At 39.7% G+C, this 16208-nt stretch overlaps 1 protein-coding gene across 9 annotated transcripts in view; it reads left to right on the plus strand.

Moving 5' to 3' along the window:
- dab1a (DAB adaptor protein 1a) overlaps positions 1 to 16208 on the plus strand; it is a 105770-nt gene that overhangs the window by 26212 nt on the left and 63350 nt on the right. For 8 of the 9 annotated variants that reach the window (XM_017043111.2, XM_025065853.1, XM_008307115.3 and 5 more), the window contains exons 2-3: positions 3056 to 3108; positions 10829 to 11231. The gene's annotated coding sequence lies outside the window, so the exon portion shown is untranslated. The remainder of the gene's footprint in view (positions 1 to 3055; positions 3109 to 10828; positions 11232 to 16208) is intronic. The other variant, XM_025065843.1, reaches the window with a different exon arrangement.

A 16208-nucleotide genomic window follows, 5' to 3' on the forward strand; every position in this document is an offset into this window, starting at 1 on the left:
AGCAACCTGCCCACTGCAGCACATGTTGCACACAAATGTAGCTGTGTCTACGTCCCTGGTACCTCCTGATATGGACACACAATAATGGGTCGTATGTCAATTCTCTGATCCAACTTTGTCTGTTTTCTCTTTTTTTTTCACATTATAAGTAACAAAAACATATTAAAGAAAACGCCCAGCCCTCTGCGGCTCATGCTTGGTTGCACAGCCATGGCCGCGCTGACTGCGTGTCTTCCAGCAGCATCAGTATGCTGCAGGCATGGTCCCGTGTCTGCACCGCTCCCCTCCACCCTCCCCCCTTCGTCCACCTCAGCTTTATGGCTCCCTCTTAGTTCTCTGTCTTATACTTTTTCCCTCTGTGTTCTTGGCCTTGGTGTCTCTTTCCTTATCTACATTTTAAGAAAATAATCATATTCTGGCAAATTAGGCCTCAGTGTATTCACCTCCATTACCGTGTGCTGCCTCCTTATCTTTGATTTGTGTATTTTGGTATTCACCATCATCTCCAGGTCTCCACCCGCTTCATCACTCCCTGATCACATTTCTTTATCAAGTTCTTGAATGGGGCTGTCTGAGATTTTGAGCTTTTCGGGGCCTGAGTGGGAGCGACCTGCTAGGCTAGTTATAGCATTACAATACACAGTTGGATCAGTGAAACAGGCTCATTAATTGTCCAGCTGAGGGCTGTCATCATCCACGCACAACGGGTCTGTCCGACACAGAGAATTCAGGTGAGTGTGTGTGTGTGTGTGTGTGTTTTCTTGTCATGATGGGTGTGTGTGTGTGCGTGTCCCGGTGGGTGTCTGATGAGAGGGTGCTCAAGTGTGGAGGACTCATCATGAATTATTAGGAGCATGCAGAGGGGCCATCAAGCATGGGAGAAAGAGATAGTGGTGGGAGAGTAGAGAGAGAGGGGGGGCAGGGAGAGGGAGAGAGGTAAGATGGGATAGAGTTGAAGAAATGATAAAATCCCAAGCAAACCGGCGCTGGTCCTAAGGTCTTGTTTTCTCTCTTCTTTGTCAAATCCTCTTCGGATCCTCTTTGGATCGTTTCAATACACATGTAAATGTTGACCGTGTAAAACTGTGAAGTATTTGGAAATCTCCAGAACAATGCTGTAAGAGGTCTCTACTGAAATGAATACCTTAAGGATTGTACAGATGTTTTTTCTTCTTTCACTAACTCAGTGTCACTCTAGTTTAGAAAATTCCCTCTGTGTCCAATAATTAGTACCATGGTGATGACCAGGGTCGTTTTTCCAGTCAGTAAAAAGCTCTACCACAGATTGAGAAAACTGAAAAACAGTAAACTTTATTTGTAGCGGGCGCAGAGCGTGAATGCAGATACATTTTAAATGAAGGATTATAATATAAATAAATACAAAATAAATAAATGTAAAATAGGTCAAGGACGTGGATGAGTGTATTATTGGTGGACGTAGTAAAGTGTTTAAATGGTAAATGGTTCGTCTCTACAGAGGCTGCCATGTTGGATCACCAAGGACAAACTGAATGGCTTCTGATTTAAAGTTAACTGGAGACTTTACTGTCTATCACCTAATGCTGGGACAGTAAAAGTAAGATGTATTAAACTTATTATGGGCAATGTTCAGGCCCGTCCTCACACTGGGTGGAGCATCATCAGACTAGATAAAGATCAACAAGGTGAAAGCCCAAAATTCTAGACTCCCTTGTACTGTATTACCTGATTAAAGCTTACCAACCATCAGTGCGTGGTTAATATTTCATATTGTATTCCTTTCAGAAGATTGCAACATAAGTTCCCACAGTGAATTACACAGAGAGTTTGAGGTGAAAGAGGAGGCAGGAGTGAAAGGTGCTGCAAATGGTAGAGAATGAAGTCATGTGTTTTGTAAACTTCTTTGAAACGCTCTTAGATTGCCGGTAATAGGAATACGTTGATTGTATTATGGAACTAGGACAAAATCAAATTAGACTGAAATGAGGTGGAGTGAAAAGAGGAGATGCTTTGAACTGGGGAAGATTAGAAGGAAGTGGAGAGCAGCCACATTAGCATACGTAGCTCAGTGCAGTGGCTTAGATGTGTCCGGATTCTGCTGACTGACAGTGTTGTGCATGACCCCCAAATAACCTACAATTTTGGTCCTATGGATCAGGAACGGCCTTGGCCTTACTGTAATCATGGGCAGATTGGTTGATGATTTTATACACATCATGTCATCCGAGAGTCCACCAACTATCAAAATAGTTCTCTCACTTGCAGTGCCAAAATGTGTCTTCCAAAGGGTCGCAGTGTGGTCAGAGGTCAAGGTATTGACATGGCTAACAAGCTGGACTTGTAGCCATTAGTGTAGAGGTGATTGAGATGCCCATTAAAAATGGACATTTTTAAGACTAGTTATCAATTGATCAATCATTTTCGGATAAAATCAACCTAAAATTAAACCCTTTTTTATGGTTTTGTGGTTGCAGTATTTTTTTTTCTTGAAGGATAGCAAACTATAGTGGTGGTAAATCCAACACATATGTTGGTTCCAGTGGCAGTATTGTTAAGGTGCATGCTACAGTGTGATGTAAGCGCACACAGAGCAGGGGCAGAAGTTAATGAGAGGCCAGACCAGCGATCGCTGCACCTTCTGACCCAGTTCCACGGCCTCCCTTCACCTCAGTCTACCCCACTCCTCATCTGTCACTCACAGGCCTATCACTGCTAATGAGCTTATCCTGAACCATACATTTTATCGGCCACTGAACATTTTTCTCCGTAAAGGAATCTTTTATTTTCGAGACCAGAAGAATAAAAAGCTACAACCATGAGTCCAATTAGAAGGCCTCATTTATTCTGCTTTTCCCCAGTCCTTCATCTTGTCACTAGAGTCAGGGACCATTTTTAGGAGCGTCTCGTTGGGTGACATTAGTAACATTTGCGTCTGTGTTTGTGTGTGCTAATAGCTGCACTAATGGATAAACTATTGTTGTGGGAACATTCATTTGTTCAGGTCTCCTCAGTGAGAGGGTGTGTGGAGGATCAAGAGTGTGCCTTTAATTCTCTTTTCCCTTCCTCTTCCTCCTAGGTTTGTTTCTTTTGAGGACCATAGACATGGAAACCAGATGTGGTGACAACCAGGTATGTTATTACTGTTGTTACCTTCACTTAGTACTGCATTTTGTACCACATATATTTGTTTTTTAATTTTTTTTCCTCCACTATTGAACACTATTGAATTTAGTCTGCGATTGTGACTTTCAGTATTTTTTATTTAGACTGTATTTGTATTTTGACTGTATTGCTACCAACGCACACAAAGATCTACTGTTTATATATATAAAGTTAAACCCCACTTTCATACTGCAAGTGCTCCTTTACTATTATAGGACATACATGGTATGATTATATACACACATACCTGATATCTCCAACAATGATGCAGTATATACTGCAGAATTACTGTAAGTGGTCTCTATTACACTGGATTGAACAGGGTATTTATCATGATGTACAGTACAGTTCCACTGGGAGAAATAACCTTTGTTAAAATACTTAGTATAACTTCAAAATTAAATGATACATAACAGCCAGTAGGTTTGGACAGGAAATAAATTAGCCTTCGGCAAAGAGTGGACAATTTCATATTTAAATTAAATCCATAGCGGTCACAAGAGGACATAGCACCGGCTTCAGAATTGATTTTGCATAGTAAAAAAATTACATCATAGCCTCAAATGTAATATCTGGTCTCGTTAAGGTGGGGGGGTGGGGGTGGGGGCTGTAGCTCTGTGACAGGTTGTTTCTTTTTGAGTTCAACGGCCTGTCTGAGCATGTGATCCTACATTGGCTTTGAATCCTGCAGGTCATCCACCTGCTATCACAGCTGATGTTTTTTTTTTTTTTTTGCTTTGAGCAGCCTCAGACGCACTGATGCTTTTGTATTGTAGGTCTCTATTTTTCTATTTATACCCACTGAGATGAGCAATGAGCCCCAGGCAGCCCTCACTCACCAACTATGTAGACATAGACGATGCAGAGAGTGCACGTACGCACACGCACACATGCACACGTATGTTCAGCGTTAAGGATGAGTCTGAGGTTATAACATTTCATCAGCACCGTGTCTGACCACATGAAATAGTGTAATGCTGTTAGATGTATTGTCAAGCTTCAGGAAGCATACGGAGGACTGGAGTCCCTGCTGTGTCCTTGCTTTCAGGTGCATGCAATGGAACTGAAAAAAAAAAAAAGAATCCAGGCAAAAGCCACTTACATTTGTTATGACAGTGATATTAGTCATTCTGTGTTTGCAAAACTGAAAATGTGAATGTGCACTGTCACCTCAGCAGAGAAACACCTAGGCAATAATTGGAGTTATTTTATCAGCGCTGGGATTTAATACTGCAGTACATATATACATGTTTATATATATATACACATATATTGTATATATACACTGTATATACAATGTATATATGTCTATATGTGTGTGTGTATATATACATATATATGTATATACATAGTGATGTATATGTGTGTATATATATATATATATATACAACTGTGGGGTCAATAAGGTCAAATCCCTACATATTAAACGTATATCCAAACAAAGAAGCAGACACAGAGAGTGGGCTAAAAGGCTACACTACTACTGTATTACTGAATCAGTTAAAAATGAATGAAGAAAACATCCATGAGAATCATTTGTTCCTGCATAATTCACTATGTTGAGTCTCGTACACTGAAGCACCGTCAGTTGGAATTTCTCCGTCTCCTCTGCCCTCGTTTTCCCATCCGACCTTTACAGCACTAGCCTCATTCTCTCTTATCGCTTTTATCAGTTCTTCAGTTTAAGCTAAAGGAGAACTTTAGAGTAAAAAATATTTTTATTGCATTTGTTACAGATATGTATGTTTTAGTGAAGGGAAGTTTAAAAAATTGTCGTAATAGTAGAGAAGGTAAACAACAAAAAAAAAACAAACAAAACAGTGATACAGCCCATTCACTTTCTTCCTTCCATAACCCATCGTAACCCAATGCTATGTTTTTAAATGTCCCAGTCATTATTAACTGTAGTGATAACTGGTACTGATCTAAACTGCAGTTGTACGGGTCAGACAAAATTGATTTGTAATATATTTAAACCAGTTAGTGTTGATTATATGATTTGACATTCCTCTCAATTTTTTGAAGATAATCTGAACTAATTTGAATTTAATGTGCTGCAGTTGCACTCTCTACGTCCTCTCTACTTCAGGACAAATGTGTTCACATGAAATTCATGTACGGTCTAATGAAGTATGATGGAGCCTCCTTGGGCAAATCCCCTAAATCATCCCTAAGTCGTCAACTAGAAAAAGATAAAAAACATAAACTTTCAGTCTCTTCTCACTTTGTTTCACATCAATGACATTTAATGCAGTAAGAATGATTCTATAACCACAGTGATTTGGATGTTTTAACGTTCACCTTTTTGTATCGAAATATTTTTTTCCATATTTCTTTACTCTCTCCTTTAATATCGCCAGCTCATTTCACCTGATACATATACATACCAGGAATAAGTGTCAGAAATAAGTGGAAAGACTTCGGGGCTGAACATGAATTCTAAAAATAGTAGTGGTTTGATGTGGTGTGGCTACACATGATCATCACTCAGAACCTGCTAACCTACATACAGGACATGCTGTGTGGCTCCAGAGTGAAAAGAGTCTGTAGTGTCGCTGCCCTTGGTTGACTCATCAGTTTCTATGTTACTCATAGGAGTTGGAGTGGGAAACTATTTCCGTTTCAAAGAAATATAACAATCCCAGTCGTAGTCACACCTCCTGGACATTTCCCAGTACAACCCCAGACTCATCAGCTGACCTCCCAGCAGTGCCAGTGGAGAAGCTGTGATGGAGGTTCTTGCCCAAGGGCAGCACAGTAGTGTTGATGAGGTATGAATTACTTTTACTGTTTGGTCTGTGGAGAGACAGATTCTACTATTCCCGCATGTTCATTTTGACCTTGTTTTGATGTTTCTCACCCAAAATTATGCCCGTTCATTTTATACCACTCTCCATGTCCAAGGCTAAAGCAGTTTTTAAAAACACCCTCTGAGGGCTGTGATTTACAGTATAATAACATGCACGTGACACTTTATAAATGTAATAGTACAGTGGGCCTGCCAATAATGATCTCACTCTTTCACGTTTGGGTCAGTCGTTGACGAGTTGAACGGATCAGAAGTGATTTAAACATCTGGTTTAAACTGGTGACTTCATGGTGTATCATTATGGGTCAGCTGACTGTTTTAACATTTAAAGAACAATTCTATAGCAATAGCAACATAAAAAGGTCAAAATGACGTTCTTCTCTGCTCGGCTCCATTAACCAGTTGTGTGTCGTCTGTTTCCTGCTCATTGTCATATTTCTTTGGCTTGTAATTGTTTGACTGAAGGCAGAATGTTTCCAACCTAAGGTTTGTTAATGAACATTTAAATGCAGTGCATGGATTAAGGTTTCAACAGGGCTTACTCAGTGATTAACTGAATGTTATATACTGTCCTGCCACAGCATTACAGGAGTGCAGAGCTGTGTGCAGGCAATTAAAAAGCAGCCTTTGTTGCCTTTAACAAGTCCAACCTCCTCTACTGATAATATGCATAAATTCACATCCTGTCTCTTAATGATTTTTTTCCCTGTTTCTTTCTTTGCTGTCTGTCTGTTTGTCCAAGTGTTTTTGTCACTTTCTGTTTTGTCTGCACGTGTGAATTAGAAGAATCTTAATCCTGTGAATCTCTGTTTACTGTGACTAACACCAGGGGACCGACCCTAACATTCTCAGTGGGGTGAATTATCACAGACATTCCTGTGGATTACTACCAATATTTGTGTCTATAAAAAAATGGTACCTGATTACATCTATTCAGGTACCGTTTAGGTCCTATTTGACTGGTACCGTACGTGCATGCACATCTTCTCTCAGTGCAATAGGTGTGAGAAGAAAAAGAGGAAGTAAGCTGCTGACCTGCCCATATCTAGAAATTATCTGTTCAGCCAGGCTGAGACAGACGGGCGGAGAATGTGTGAGAGGAGAGAGGTGGGTGATGGATGGATTCTGTAGGAAGGAGAGAGGTTCTGCACAGAAGGAATACGGAGAAATGCAGGTTAAAGATGGAGAAAAACACATTTTTATCTTATTGATTATGCATATTCCCATGTACTTCTCTTATCTTTTCCATGAAAATGTCTTGTTGTGTTCAGTTGATAAAGCATTCGATCCACAATTTCCAGTGCTGGTGCTGTCATCCCAGTAGCCCAATTGTTTTGGGTCAAGATACTTCATTTAGATTCTTCCATCTACTCCATTGAAATTCCTCTTTAATATGTTTTGCTCCTTAAATCTCGAATGATTAGGATTTCCATGGAATCCCCTGAATCTTTAGGGAAATCTTGACAGCTTGTTCAAATCCCTACAGAAGTGTATTTTCTAAATGTTTTTGAGTGAGACAGCTCCCCTGTTTTCTTACATAATAAGATTGTTTTAGCAGCGCTGTTTAGAGAATCATTTATTGGTTCCCTTCCCAAAGCGTTTTCCTCTCTTTCTGTCTTTTGTTTTACAGCTTTGGAGTGTAGTATACATCTGTTTTGATTTCCACAAAAAACAGAATAATCTTTTTCTTTGGAATTGGTTCAGTTGGACAGATATGAATGTTATAAATAAATAACTCTACAGCTTTATTTGGTGTTTGTGCAGCATGACTGTGGCATTATTTCAACACACCAGAGTGACAGGTGTACTTTGTTTTCGCCATACTTTATCCCAATTTAATATTGTCTTTATTTGTACCTTAGAAGACACATAATCTGTAGAAAGATCAATATTTGGCACAATTTACACTTGAAGCCCCTTCAACAGAACAAATGCTTCGTGCAGTACAGACATCAATGACAATAACAGATCATATTCTGCAACTCTTCTGCTGCTCTAAGTCATTAACACAGGCGTATTTTCCTGATGCAGATGATTCTTATCTTCATTTTAAAGCTCTTCATAGACTCTCCACAGATAAACACAGTTTAAATGACAACACTGAATCCAGTCTTTAACTCAGCGTTTGTTAGCGTTGAAATGTTTTGGATACAAAGCATATAAATCAGCAAGTGTAAACAATTTTCACCACTTAAATTGATTACAGCAACTTTGTATTCATAGTGGAACTGTCTGCTGGGTTAGATACAAAAAACAGGTTTAAGACTGCAGAGTTTTCATGTTTTAATGATCGTACCTGAACATATCCCTGATGTGCAAGTGTCAGAGTCTGTCATTGTTAAGGACCTTCACCTTGCAGAGACTGGACTAGATTCCCAGGAAGATTCCTTTTACATCTTTCATCGCAAAAAAAAAAACCTACCTCTGTCTCTATCAGGCTAACACCTGCTTTCCTGCATGAAGAGTATGAAGAATGTTCAACATAACATCATGCTGTGTGTTGAGCGGGTTAACAGGTTTTCACTGTCACAAATCTGATCAAGCCTATGTTCTATCTTGGTAGTGTCTGGTTTAGGCGAGGATGACTTAAATGTGAATGTGATGTTTCTGCATGAAGCATTAACCATTCTGGCTAAAACATGTATTTGTTTAGTTAAGTTTTGTTTTGCCACATTTAGGTTTCCGTACAGAGCTTCTTAGGGGCAATCATCATCTTAACATTTGTTAGGAAGACAAACAGTACTTGTTTTTTTTTCTTTAGGGACAGAACTGTTTGTAGATCTGGAGAAATGATCCAAAATATTGGATTTTTTTTATAACATAGAGAAATGTGGATGGAAATAATTCACTTTTAATGCTGATGAATAATAGGTAAGGGTGCCTTGCATGTGAATTAACATCTGGCGAACTCAAGTGGTAATTCATGGGGTCATGACCCAGATGTTGAAAAATACTGGAATAAACTAAAGAATCACTCATGCTCTAATTTTTCACCACTGAACGATGGGAACTATTCTTCCACAGCTTAATTATCAAAAGATTATAACCCATGAAGTGTGTTGTCATGTACATACTGTAGATATTTGCAACACTTCGTTGTGGACATACAATTTGCCTGACCACATATTGGTCAGCTTATATATAATTGGCTTAGTAACCTTCAGAAAGTCAGAAACCTCCTAGTTTAAAGTCAGTGTAAATATGCTTTGAGTGACTGTCAGGATTAGAAAGGCTGCAGTGTTGCAATCTCCACTTAACACGATTTTGCTCATCAAGACCCCCACAGACAAAACTAATGATAAATGTTGCAGCAAAAAACACAAAACTAAGAAGGAAAAATTTAGTTTTTGATCATCTTTGCTATGCTGTGTAGCAAATATAGAGTTACACAGAAGGAATCTGTCACTTGATCTCAGCTGTCAATCAAAATGTGTCATTTTATTTGCAGTTTACTTGATTTATATTATAAGTAAACTAATACAGTTGTTTAAGATCGTAAAAAAGAATATTAATAATTGAAAACATTTGATCAGGTTTTTTTTGATCAATTACTAGACATTTCAGGCGACCCCTTTTGAATTCCAGGTGACATAATGTGGGGTCATGACCCAGAGATTGAAAAACACTGGAACAAACTAAAGACTTAAACCTTATCCTCCAAGCAGACTTCTTAAAATGTTAATTTTACGTTCTCTAGGACCAGACTGCCATGGTTCGACATAGCATTCCAGTTGCTGAATGATTCCAGTTGTCTTAATTTGTACTATTACATGTTATATTTTCATCACCTCAGTTTTTCTTTGACTTTATGCAGTGCAACGGCCATGTAATGAGCCCGTTGTTTCCCTGAATATTTCACATCTGCTCTGCCCCCCCTTTTACTACAGTTTTGATATAAAATTATCATTAATTGATTATATTTTTGTTAACGAGCTCACCCATGTCTGAATTTTAAATTCTGACTCACAGCCGCAGCAAAGATCAGAAACATTGTGTCCACAACAAAGCGTCTTAAACCTTGGACAGCAACACCCATCTCTGCTGAGGGGGGATAATCCGGGGAGGAAGGGCAGGGAGGGACTGAACAGTATGAAAAATGTGTGGATTAAATGGATTTAGCCCTAGGATATAGATTACATTTCACATAGGATGTTGCCATTAATCTGTATTGTACATGCACTTAGGTACATGCTTATTTGTTAATAAACAGGTATATTAAATGTAGTCAGTGTCTTTAGGCCATTGAGATTAGTTTCTTTCTTTTTTTTTCATGTTGTTTCAACACCTAACTGTATCTGAAGTCAACAGTTCCTGGTACGTTTGCCAAGTGCATGAGTCACGAGCACAAACAGTACACTCATGAATTTGACTGCCTGACTTAACTGCAGGCAGTTAACCAATCAATACCCAAAGCTGAATGAATAGGTGTATAGTGTGTATAGGTGAAAAGCTGTAGGTTGACTAGGCTGCACACATGACTCAGTGTGTTTGGTTCTTCAGCATTTCAGTATGTGTGTGTGTGTGTGTGTGTGTGTGTGTGTGTGTGTGTGTGTAACCAATGAGCAGAAATCACTCAGGATCCTGGTAGCAGTCCACTACCTCAGTTGATACGAAATTATCAATGGACATAAACACGATTACCTCATCTCCACACAATGACTAAATGATTAACAAATGACAATTCTTGAACACAATCACTGACCTACACAAGAAATGCTTCTGGTGATGCTTCTTCTCCAACTTTTAATGTTAAATGTCAATCCATCGACATTAACTTTTTTTCTCTTCCATCCACCTCCTTTCTTTTCCTTTTTTTTTTTTTTTTTTTGTTACCTCCTCACCCTCCTCCTTCGACCCCACACCCTATATTGGAGCAAGAAACCAGGACAGTTCAGCAGCGTAGGGGTTAAGAGGAGCCGGGCGTCGTGATTGGCTGCCGGCCGGCGGTCTCCAGCAGCCTACAGAAAAGAGGTAACCAGGCAACCTCAGAGAAGGCGAGCGAGGGAGAGAGCGAGAGAGAGAGAGAGGGAGGAGAAGAGGGGGCAAAGGAGTGAGGAGAGGACAAAATTCGCGCTGAAAGAAGCATGGCATAGTTTCTTGGGGATCGCGAAGAAAAAGATGTAACGAAGCTCAATAGCCTTCTTACTGGAATGGAAAAGTGGATTACTCTACCTGCTGCAGCTCAGTGTGGATGTCTGACTAAACCAAGACGGGAATGAGTGGATTCTAAAGCACTTTCGCAAAATGGGAATAAACTGTTAGTTTTTGCTGTGGTTCAAAGGTAAGCGCAGCCAGCGCGAACGTTCGGAGAGAATGCGTCATGATTGGCCCACTGTGGTACTTTTGGGAGTAAAGTGTGATAGTTGAGAGAAAGAGAGAGAGAGGTCGTCTGGACTCAGAGGAGCCTGTGGATTCACTTTGCTCTGACGCTGTCACTGCTGAATAAAATATGTGCTGCTGCTGCTGGTGTTACGGCTTTTCTTTCTCGAGTAGTGGACAGTGGTGGGGGAGTGGTGGCCGCTTGGTCCGTGTGCGTGTGAGACAGTGCGCGTGTACGTGTGTGAATGTAAGGCGGGAGGAAGGGCAGTGGTGCTTTGCTGCATTCTGCAGCTGTCTCTTCAGAGTCTGTGCGTCTCAGGGAGTCCTCCTCTGAACACACTGTCCAGCGAGGACACCAATATGAGCCGTTATTGTACGCCATGTAGATTGCGCGCGCGCCAACTAAAGCGAATAAAAATACTACTCTACTGCCCGTGATAGTGTAAAGTTACAAATTCAATGGTATTTGCTCTTTTCTGGTCTCTTCGAGTTTTCCAGAAGTGTTAGAGTGATGTTGGGCCAGGCTCTACTACAGTACGAACACATACTTAAACAACGTGAGTCCTGCTGTTTTTAAGAACCCCACCGTTTCTAATCATGTCCCTGGTGACATACAGGTCTGTCCACTGTGGAGTGTTGGCTCACAATGGGGAGTGGAGTGAAGTGAAGTGCGTCTCAGTGCTGTGCTGCTTACACAGATGCTGATGAAGTGTCGCTGTAATAATATAGTCAATGATGTGTGGGCAGCGACAGCTTCTCAGTCGGTCGGTGTGTTTGGGACGGGATGGGAGAGTTTGAATAGGCGACCCGGTCAGTTTGCTGTGAGGGGAGAGACCGGGCGCTTCGCTGCAGCTAAAAGCCGCATTAATCATGAGGCTGTGGTGCTCTGCAGACCCTCACTCTCACCTCTCCTCTCCTCTCTCTCTCCCAGCCTCGCACACAGCCTGCAGCAGTTGGCTACAGAGTTGATTGTGTAAAACGGATATTTAGGCAGCGTTTTTGTACAAACTGTGCATCACCACTCTTCCCTTGTGAGTCATTTGAAAGGCTTTTACAGATTAGAATTTTGGATAAATCTCAATGAACGGTGGCTGCAAACTACTGGCATATATGTATGCGTTACTGAGCAAAATCTGCCCTGTGAGATGAAGGCCACAGTTCGTAACTGGACTACCTTCAAATGTGTGATATTTTGCCATTACTCATTGCAGTACCGTAATTATACTCAATCATATTTAATGTGTATTTGCTTTTTGTGATGAGTGTTTTTAAAGCAGACGCATATTTAATGTGTATTTGCTTTTTGTGTTTTCATGATGAGTGTTTTTAGAGCAGACATGTTTAAAAAAGGGTGAAGTTGAGGTGGTGTAGGAGGGCTGAGAAATCTTCAGATGAATTCACTACTTTGTATATTTTTGGAACATTTGGGAGGAAAAAGCAAATATATGAACCAAGGAAGGATACGACAGTGTAATGAATTTAAGTACATGAATGATTTGCTTTAAGACAGACACCCACTACAAGAATAAGTTACCATAGTACATTGATATATTATTCTAAAATATATTTTTCAGTGTGGGTCCTTGGAATCCTCCTGCTGCCTCCCCCCCCACTCTCACACACACACACACACACACTCAGTGCTGCTGATTATTTATTTATTTTCCATTAAATGTCAAATTACTAATTGGGGCTTTGCTCAATTTATTATACGAAAACACATGTTTTATAAAATGCATAGATGTGGATCCCTGTTCAATCTTTCCTAGGCCTATAACAAAGGGGCAGGGCTTTGATGAAGCAGAGATGAAGGTGCTGAAATGATCTGGCCAGGATGGGCAGGATTAGACATGATCAGATCAGAGGAACAGCTAAGCTTCAAAAGTTTGGAGCTAAAGTATGAGATGCAAAGTCGAGATGGTTTAGGCACATGCTAAGGAGACATAGTCTAAACATTGGAGGATGGAGATGGTGTTGCCAGGCAGGAGTAAGAGACTCCAGGCAAAAATTGATGGATGTAGTGAAAGGGGACATGGAGTTGGTTGGTATACTGTAAAAGTGCAGGTAGATGACCTGCTGTGGCAACTCCTGAAAGGTTAATCTGGAAGAGAAAGATACAGTAGATGTACTCTACTACTGTGTAGACAAGAAAAAAGTAAAACAGATTTTATTGTAGGGGTTATAATCCTGCCTGAAAATGCATAGCAAATACAAATTCAGCATTCTTTTAGCTACGCTATAATTATTTTGTTACAACCAGCCTGCTATAGCCAGCAGCAGGGGGAAGCTCCACAGAAGACTCTATAATTATTTTGTTACAACCAGCCTGCTATAGCAAGCAGCAGGGGGAAGCTCCATGAGTGCTACACAAAGAGAGACTTCCTATTACCAGCTCCCAAGAAACTCAGCTCCCAAGAAACAACCCGCAACACATCTTCAAGACAAATTAAAAATAGACATGGTGGTTGGCTGAACACCTAGGAGAGAGTAGGCTCTTGAGTCCAACCGCATGGTCAAACAAAATGCCATTCATTAAACCAGGAACATCCAAATATAGTCTGTTGTTAGTGCACCCCCCCTCACTTAATACTCCCCCAACCCTTCAAAAAAGTTGTGCCGAAATGCCTTGAGGTCTACTAAGATTTTAAAAGGTAACTTGAATTTACTTTCACCTGTTAGGGTCACAGAAGACCACAACCAATAGCAGATGATGTTGGCCAGAATGCTTCATACAGTTCATAGCACATACTGCATATTAATGAATGATTGAATCAACTGCAAGGCTACACATATAAAACTTGTACAGTTAACCAGTTAACAAAGTTTTCATTCTAGAAGTAAACCAAGACACCCAGAACAACTACATGAAGAAAATAAACATCACTTCGTGACGTTGTTTGTAGATACAATTCTAGTTAAAATGTTGTTAGCTTGATTTGGTTAAGGCCACTTTTTCTGGAAAGCTGGATTCTGTGTCTGTGAGCGATCAGCAGGCAACTGCAGGTCGTCATAGAAACTCTGAGAATGGTGTTGAAACTCTCTGAGGAGAGAAAAAAAGCTCTTTTTCAATTCTCATCTCTGTCTTTTTGTCTACACCCTTCCTTTTCCCTTTGCCTCTTCTGTCACTTTTCACAGCATAGCCTGTCTCATGCAATATATGCTTTTCCAGCAGGCAGTGGAGTGGAGAGTCTTAGTACTGAATGTGTGCTGCAAAACAGTGGATCATTCTTCTGAATTAGCACTGGATGGAAAAAGATTTCTTCAAACATGTTTTTCCTAAACACAAGTAAATTATTGAAATGATTGTTGCATTTATTCTGGAGGTCTTTCTGCATATTAAGTGTTTTTATTTTCCTTATTTTGTATCAGCTGACATCTAATGCTTAAAGTTCCAAGGTTAAAAATGTGTTTGAATACACCCAAGATGTATAATGTTATTGCATCATTCAGTAGAACTCTTTGTTCAAGGTGAAATTGACTGAATGTAAGAACCTCACAAAGCTTTCCACTGCCTTCATCAGTTGAAAGAAAAAACACAGGTGGTCTAATCATGACATTCATCGTAGTCAGGCAGAGTGATCTGATCGTCAATCATATGAACAGTCAAATCCCTTTGTTTTCTCTCAGTAAGTCTCTTTAAATATGATAGTCATTTATAAAATTGACATTATCCAACTTTGGCAATAGAAAATTGTTACTTACTGAGTTAGATCCAAACCAGAAAAGTTTCCTACAGTAGCTTTTTTGTTTATTTTTTATCAGGGGTTTTCTCAGCAACCATAGCCTGTGTCGGACATTGGTCTGTCCATTTTATTACATATGGTTTGTGAAAGTAATGTTCTTTTTCTGTTAGCACACATACTTTAGACCAAAACAGCTACAGCACTGCAGCAACTGGTTTTCAAATGAAATCTACTCTGTATTTTGTCACCTGAGTTTGTGTGTGTGTGTGTTTTGTTATTGGGTGTTGTGGCCTATTGTGTGTCCATATTTGAAAGAATTGGATTTGCCAGCTAAAAGTGTCTGATCGTCAACATACTGATGCGTGAATCATTTTCTAATGATTGTGTCTGTTAATAGTTAAACTTGCCTAAAACTATAATAGCTAAGTAAATATTCAATACTGCTGCCTTTAAAGTGAGTGTAGTCATCATAGAAACCATTAAAGCATTACCTTTAATGTGTCCTCTTAGTTTAAGAATCCCATCATTGCATTTAAGGGCTGTTCCTAAGCAACATCTAGATTTTGTGGTAAATAGATGACAGGCTTTCTGTGTGGTGAGCAAAAAATACTGTGAACATGAAGTAAGAATGTAATAAATGTTGCCCTGAAACACAGTGACAATTACAAGTTACTATAATGTGAATTCCTCTCACAACATTTCAACTGTAAGCCTAATATTACGACACAAGTTGCTAGGATACAATTCAACCCTATAATAACAGCCAGTTCAAGTTACCTGCTCTGTCCAACTTACATTGCTGTAAATTACCTGTGATAGTCCAATTAAAGTATTTCTACTGGATTCCTTTCAAAAATGATTGTCCATATGTCTGTTATATAACTTAACATGGAAACACAACATGTTATTCATGTTTTCTGTGATTGTTTCTCAACCAGTAAAATGAATATAATTCCTGTGTTTATCCCTGTTGTACAAAATGTCATATTTAGATTTTCTTCAGAGTGAATTTGGTGATAAATTCAAAAAAGAGGAACTAGTAGGAAAAATCCATGTGTTCTGCTCTTAAACGTTTTCTAACCAGTTAAATGTCAGTGTTTCTTTCCTGTTGGGAGTTCAACCGTTAGAGAGGAAAGAGAGAGAATTGACTGGCTTTTGGCTGACCGCCCTCATCATTGATCCACGTTCCTTGTGTGCATGGCTTTCTCTCAGATTATAATTGGCACTGAGGATATCTATACACCCCAATGGAGTGT

The sequence above is a fragment of the Cynoglossus semilaevis genome, chromosome 2 (genome assembly GCF_000523025.1).
Source record: "Cynoglossus semilaevis isolate Cse_v1.0 chromosome 2, Cse_v1.0, whole genome shotgun sequence".
NCBI lineage: Eukaryota > Metazoa > Chordata > Actinopteri > Pleuronectiformes > Cynoglossidae > Cynoglossus > Cynoglossus semilaevis.